The following is a 7,063-nucleotide window of genomic DNA, read 5'->3' as shown; positions in this document are numbered from 1 at the left end:
GGCCGATTTGGAAGCTCGTGGTTCTAAGAGGGAACGTGCCACCTTTGAGTGTGAAACGATATACGCTGCCCCCCTTGAGTTTCTTAACAAAGGCAACATAGAACTACATTAGTGTCGTGTTAAATTTTGGAATTATTCCGGGTTCGTTTGTCATTTTTATACATTAATTGAGTTTCTGGTCATTTAATGTGCATAAGTCAAATTTGAACTACAAGCACATGCTCTCGTGCACCAAAGTTGGTTGAAAAATCACATTTGTGTCCTCGGGTGAATTTCTAGGTCTCATGCAAGAAATGAGAATAAAATTAAAACATCTGGGCATCGTGGCTCGGCTGAGAACATTGAGAAACTTGGTTTTAAAATTCTTGTAAATCCAAAACACGTCTGAAAATCATGAAACTTGGCATGGATGTCATGTCATGGTACTACCATGTTGGGGTAAAAAATTTGGCCGAATAGGAACATATTTTGGTATAAGCTTCTTGCAAACCAAAGCTTCTCTCAAGAAGGCTCGTGGTTCTGAGAGGGAACGTGCCACCTTTGAGTGTGAAATGATATACGTTGTCCCCCTTGAGTTTATTTACAAAGGAAACATAGAATTACATGAGTGCCCTGTTAAATTTTGGAATTATTCCGGCTTCGTTTGGCCTTATTTACACATTAATTGAGTTTTGGCCATTTAATGTGCATAATTCAAATTTGAACTACAAGCACATGCTCCCGTGCACCAAAGTTGGTTGAAAAATCACATTTGTGTCCTCGGGTGAATTTCTACTCCCTCCTTCCATCTATATAGGTCCTAATGCGTTTTTTGAGGCTAACTTTGACCAAACGTTAGAGCAATACTATATGACATGCAACTTACGCAAAGCATACCTTCAAATTTGTATGTCAAAGGAGCTTCCAATAATATAATTTTCATAGTATACATCTCATGTGCTATTAATCTTGTCAATAGTCAAAGGCTGTCTTGAAAAACACATTAGGCCCTATATATATGGAAGGAGGGAGTAGGTCCCATGAAAAAAATGAGAATAAAATTCAAACATCTGGGCATCGTGGCTCGGTCGAGAACATTGAGAAGCTTGGTTTTAAAATCATGAAACTTGGCATCGTGTCATGTCATGGTAGTACCATGCCGTGGTAAAAAAATTGGCCGAATAGGAACAAATTTTGGTATAAGCTTCTTGCAAATTGGAGCTTCTCTCAAGAAGGCTCGTGGTTCTGGGAGGGAACGTGTCACCTTTGTGTGCATAATTCAAATTTGAAATACAAGCACATGTTCCAGTGCACCAAAGTTGGTTGAAAAATCACATGTGTGTCCTCGGGTAAATTTCTAGGTTCCATGCAAGAAATGGGAATGAAATTCAAAATTCTGGGCATCGTGGCTGGGTTGGAAACATTGAGAAACTTAGTTTTTTAATTCCTATAAATCCAAAACACGCATGAAAATAATGAAACTTGGCTTGGTGCCATGACATGGCACCAACATGCTGTGGTAAATTTGCAGTCTGATTTGCGAAGGAGCACACATTAACAATCAACAAAGTCATTTTGGAACAAGTGCTATCACGTTACAATCGGAAACACAAGTATTATTGAAACCGTGGGCGTTCTACTTACTAGTACCATTTACGTGCTGCCACGCGTCCCCATTTTTTATTAGCTAGGAGGCGCCGTGCATGTAGCTATTTGAGTACGAGAGGCGTGTGATCAGACCCCTGCGCGTGCCTATCGGGAGGAGATCCCTTTGACCTCCATCTGCCGTCCACCTCTCTCCCAAGGTCTCCATTAATGGCGCAGAGCCTCTGTTTAATGGCGTGGCTATGTCTCACTCGACTGAGATTTAAGAGAGAAAAAGAAAATCTGAAAGCACGGATCTTGATGTAAGATCCGACGGACCTATATAGCATCTACTGTGACTTATAGCAAGACTGATGAATATATAAGGACGATTATTTATTTTTTTGATCAAAGAAGGGCTTGCCCCTTCCGATTTTCATTACTAAAAACCACCACAATTCACAAGAAGTTCAGCACTACTCCAGTCTAAGACGAAGGACTAAAAGCTACCAGATTGAAATCGCAACATCCCAAGAGGCCAACAAAGGCCAAACATCCGCGCTAGAACCCAACTTTTCACAACCGACGACACAATCCACATCCTAAACCGATTATTACATCAAAAGAAACCAGGAAACTAGTTCGGACGATCTTCTCCCTCAGCTCTTTCGTGTCCTCAAGACGCTACTTGAGAACATCCACGGATTCCTCCACCAGCCTTTGGCGCTCATTGCGGAGCATGTCATTCTTGTCCATAAGTTTCTTGACGATGATGTCGGTCCTCTCCAACAAGGCACAGGTCTCCTCCTGCTGGTCTGCACTTCGGATGATGTTCTCCCTCAGCAGGTCGCGCTCGGCCCGGAGCCTCTCATTGCCCTCCCTTAGTTGTCGGATGACGCCGGTAGCCTGTTCAAGCGAGGCTATCATGTTGTCCTGCAACCTCTCCGAGCCGGAGATCTGATCCATCTGGCTATGGACGATCGCATGCATGTGCCTGTAACAGTCGTCGCCTGCCTGCGGGAAATTTTCCCAGGCCGCCGCGCCGCAGCGGGACCTCTGTGATGCCACTTTCGTGCGGCGGGACATGTCGGCTGCTCTCGCAGCGAGGCGGGACATCTCTCGTGCTTCCTCTTCCATGCTTGCCTCTCCTTGGTGGCAATCTCTCGACCCAGAACTCACGCTGGCCATGGCAGACGCAAGAGAAGGATGCTGAATGACTTTTTTCTTTTTGTCGATGAGGAGTTGAGGAGGAATGTGCAGTCATCTTGGCATACTAGTATTTATAACCGAGTACTAATACGCTCCTAAGTGGGAAACCGTTTTGGTTGTGATCAGTGTGAACATGTTTGCAATTCAATATACTCCCCTTTTGTAAGGCCCCGCTTTGGAAAGGTGCATGCATGCAACCATTTCATTCGTTGCATTCAAAGCCATTGTTGTTGGTGCCATGGCTGAAAAATTAATATACTTGATGCGTGCTTTTTCATTGGCTGCATGCATGTGAGAGAGTGCATTGGGAGTGAAATGAAAGAATTAATGTGAGAAAATTACTATGTGTCTTGGTCTAAGAGAAATTGTCTTTAGGCCTAATAATCCCGGGCGGAGGGAGTAGCGTGGTACTAATACGCTTCTAAGTGGGAAACCGTTTAGGTTGTGATCGGTGTGAACGGGTTTGCAATTCAATATAGCTTGGTACTAATACGCTCCTAAGTGGGAAACCGTTTAGGTTGTGATCGGTGTGAACAGGTTTGCAATTCAATATAGCGTGGAGTAATTTGCAATTCAAATTTTAGTTTTTCCATTTTATAAGGCTCAATTTGGTTGTTCCCCAACACATGTTCAGATTCCAAGATGCACTAAATCATTGCATGCAAGTATTAAGAGAAAATTGACCAATGCATGTACTTTATGCATGCATGCATTGCAATTAATGCATCGAAAAACATAATTTTTTGAGAAAAACAAGAGCATTAATTAGGTGCTTTTGCAAACTACAAAAAATATTCCACTACTCACCATCTTGGTTGGTGAGATTTTTGAATTAAGCCATATAAACCGGAAAGGAGGGAGTATTGCTGTGTACGTCCAATAACTCGCACCGTCGTATACATATCTTACGGTTCATGGGGCCTTCGACAGGAATAGCTGTGTGGCGAGCTCTAGGCTAGTCTTTTTTTCAGACGCATTAAACCTATCTCTCGGGACTTCTCGCATGCACCATCGTGCCACCCACAAAAACTGGTACTCTGAGTTTAGTAGTACGTTATACAGGAAGAGAAGAGGTGCACGCACGCACTCGTCCTCTCACACACGCGTCTGTTTTTTCTCGAAAAGGAGGATGATGACCCCCGGCCTCTACATCTGGGAGTCACACATGCATCTGTAGCTATGAATTGTAGTGTTCTCAACCATCCGATTGGCTCTATCATGGATGTACCTATATACTAAAACATGTCTAGATACATCTATATTTTGACAAATGGAAGGCATGTATTGTGGAATGGAGGGAGTGCTTGTCATCAAAATGGATAAAAAGGGACGTATCTAGAACTAAAATACGTCTGCATACATCTCCTTTTATCCATTTTGATGACAAGTAGTACTTATCCGTTCGACTGTTGGAAATTACTGATCTGATGTCGAAGTAATTGCTGCATCGCCACCAAAACTCACCATTTCTTAAGCTAAAGTAGACAAAGGTAATCCCTATATTAGCATATTACTAAGATAAACAGAAGGCATTGTAGAAACATTTAGGACGTGAGCTTGTCAATCTGAATGTGGAGGGACACAAGCTTAGCCCCGGCCAGCAGCTTGGGCGGAACTATTAAGAAGGTCAGCTCCTGCATGTCGATTTTGCTGGGATCCTTGCTGCTTGTCACCTCCATTTCCACCTTGACGGCGTCGGTTGTGCCTTTGGGCTCCCCCGGTGGGCCGTTCGCCCACAGCTTGGCCACATAGTGAAGCAGTGGGGATGCCCCTGCTTTGATGCAGACGACCGACACGGCGATAGGAGCGCCGATGTCGAGCACGCCGCCGACCAAGAAAAACGCGCGGAGGTCCTCCTCCGCGAACAGCAAGAGTCGTGGCTCCGACAGTGGCACTTGCAGCTGGAGCACCTTGCCGTACAGGATCATGTGCACGGGCATGGGATGCGCGGTGCTGATGTCGTGGTAGAGCGCCGGCGGCGGGCCTTCATAGCCACAGACGGGCACGGGGCATTTTGCAGGGCGCGAGCGGACACACGCTCTGGTGATCGGCGAGCTTGTGGTAAGTGACCTAGAGCCCACAGCCTTCGTGCGGGCACTCCACCCTCACCGACGAAAGGACGGAGTCCACCGCCGTGTTCCGCACGTCGAAGCCACCACCGCGCTCACACTTCTGGCACTGCCGCTGGTTCCCGGGGCGCTCGACGCGGCAGTCCGCGCAGGCCAGGTGCCCTCCCTTGCACTGCAGAAATCAATCGAACAACAAATCAATCAAGAAACCTGCACCTTGCTCAATCAGCCGAACGGACGAGGTGTATTCGAACCTCATACACTGGAGGCGTCAAGGGGCGGAGGCACAAGGGGCAGTAGAGCACGGTGAGGTCCATCGAGACCTTAGAGAGCTCCATCATCGGGTCCTGTTCGGTCTGCATGATCTTGCCCTCCTCGTGCACAACCATCTCTCGACTTGGGCCGGGGTATTACAAAGCTTTACCATCACATATTTTATACTACTTCAAGGTGCATTAAATCAACACATGCAAGTACTCCCTCCGGTCATTTTTACTCCGCACATTAGCTTTGTCTGAAATCAAAGTTTGCTAAGTTTGACCAAATTTATATTAAAAAATATTAACATCTATAAGATCTAATACATATAATATGAAAATATATTTCGAGATGGATCTAATAATAAATATGTTGTTATGTGAATGTTAATAATTTTTTGTATAAATTTGGTCAAATTTGGATGAGATTGACTTCAGACAAACCTAATATGCAGAGTAAAAAGGATCGGAGGGAGTATCAAAAGGAGAGTCACGGCATGCATGCATGCGTTGTAATTAATGCATCGGTAAACGCAAATTATTGAAATATATCGAGTGCAGTGCTTTGATGTGTCGCGTCAACTCGTACATCAACGAGAAGTTTGATTATCCTCTCCCTCGCGGACTTAACTACACCTGCCTTTGGCTGTATGACAGGTTGGCCACACGCCTGTCGGGCCCACCTATCATATACGCAAAGGCATGAGCGTCCCTCCCTCGCCCATGAGTGTGGTGGTTGCCAAGACTAGGAGAAGCTTTCGCTACACGCTCCCCCTCCCGCACGTGGTGGACATGCACCAGTACAATCGGTGTCAGATGGCCAGAAGCGTACTGCAGTACTCCTCCAGTGCAGTAGTACTCCATCATTGTTCGACTTCCCGAAGAGGCGAAGAGCCAAGAGCAGCCCGGATGCTCGTGTGGCAGTTTCATGTGTAGAGTAGTCTAGGATAGCGTGTACCGTGCCTGTAAGCTTAAAATCATTGGGGTCGGCTCCATGCTATGTGGCCATCTCGAAGTTTTTGTAAAAAAATAGTCTTCTGGCCCTATCTGACACCCTGGTGATTGTAGTTTGCACGCTTATCTGGTCAAGACAGGAATATATATTTTAATTTGTTTTTTTCGAAAAGGGGGGGACTCCCCGGCCTCTGCATCAGAACGATGCATACGGCCACATATATTTTAATTTGTGGTGGGTAAATGTTAGAGGTTGCAGCAAATATACTGTACACTTCGGGCCTTTCAGCCAAGTTTAGAGGCAAGCATGTGGGGCCAGTGCTATCATGTGTCGCGTCAACTCGTACAATGAGGAGAAGCTTGATTTTACTACATGCCTTTTCCCTCACCCATGCGCGCCGTTGCTCACAAACGAGGACAGGCTTTTGCTTAGTAGTACTTCTACAACAAGCTATCCGTCCCGCTCGCGCAGGACGGACATGCAGCAGTGGATTCGACACTGTAGAAACAGTAGTAGTAACATCATTGTTCGTCTTCTCGAAGAGGCGAAGAGCCAAGCGCAAACCAAACGTTGCAGTTGCGAACATTGGAGCACGCATATAGCCAGGCTCTTGCATGAGACAAAATTGCTATGTGAGCCCACTATTGTACTAGTACGTTGTAACGCCCTCGATGCGGCTATAGCTCCCACGTGTCGAGGCATGACTTAGAGACATAACCGCATTGAAAGCAATCTCGCAAGTCAGGCAATCATTACAACATCCCATGTAGTACATAATAAAAGGGGGAGATACATAGTTGGCTTACACTCGCCACGTCACATCAGAGTACATAAATAACATCCATCAAACAATCACTCATGGCCCGACTACGGCGCCCAAATAGAAAAGAACCCAACATGCGACAAGGCCCTGAATCGAACCCCAACTAGGCACCACTACTGATCATCGGGAAAGGAAACATAATAACGCTGAGAGTCCTCGTCGAACTCCCACTTGAGCTCGTACTCGT

General features: G+C 45.7%; 1 pseudogene; it reads right to left on the bottom strand.

Moving 5' to 3' along the window:
* Positions 1-4,316: 4,316 nt before the first annotated feature.
* Positions 4,317-5,230, bottom strand: LOC125536344 (E3 ubiquitin-protein ligase SINA-like 7; annotated as a pseudogene).
* Positions 5,231-7,063: the final 1,833 nt, after the last annotated feature.

Source organism: Triticum urartu, chromosome 2A (assembly GCF_056163025.1).
Source record: "Triticum urartu cultivar PI428250 chromosome 2A, HENAU_Tu73, whole genome shotgun sequence".
Taxonomy (NCBI): Eukaryota; Viridiplantae; Streptophyta; class Magnoliopsida; order Poales; family Poaceae; genus Triticum; species Triticum urartu.
The sequence above is the reverse complement of the archived record's forward strand: the minus strand, read 5'-3'. Positions and strand labels throughout refer to the sequence as shown.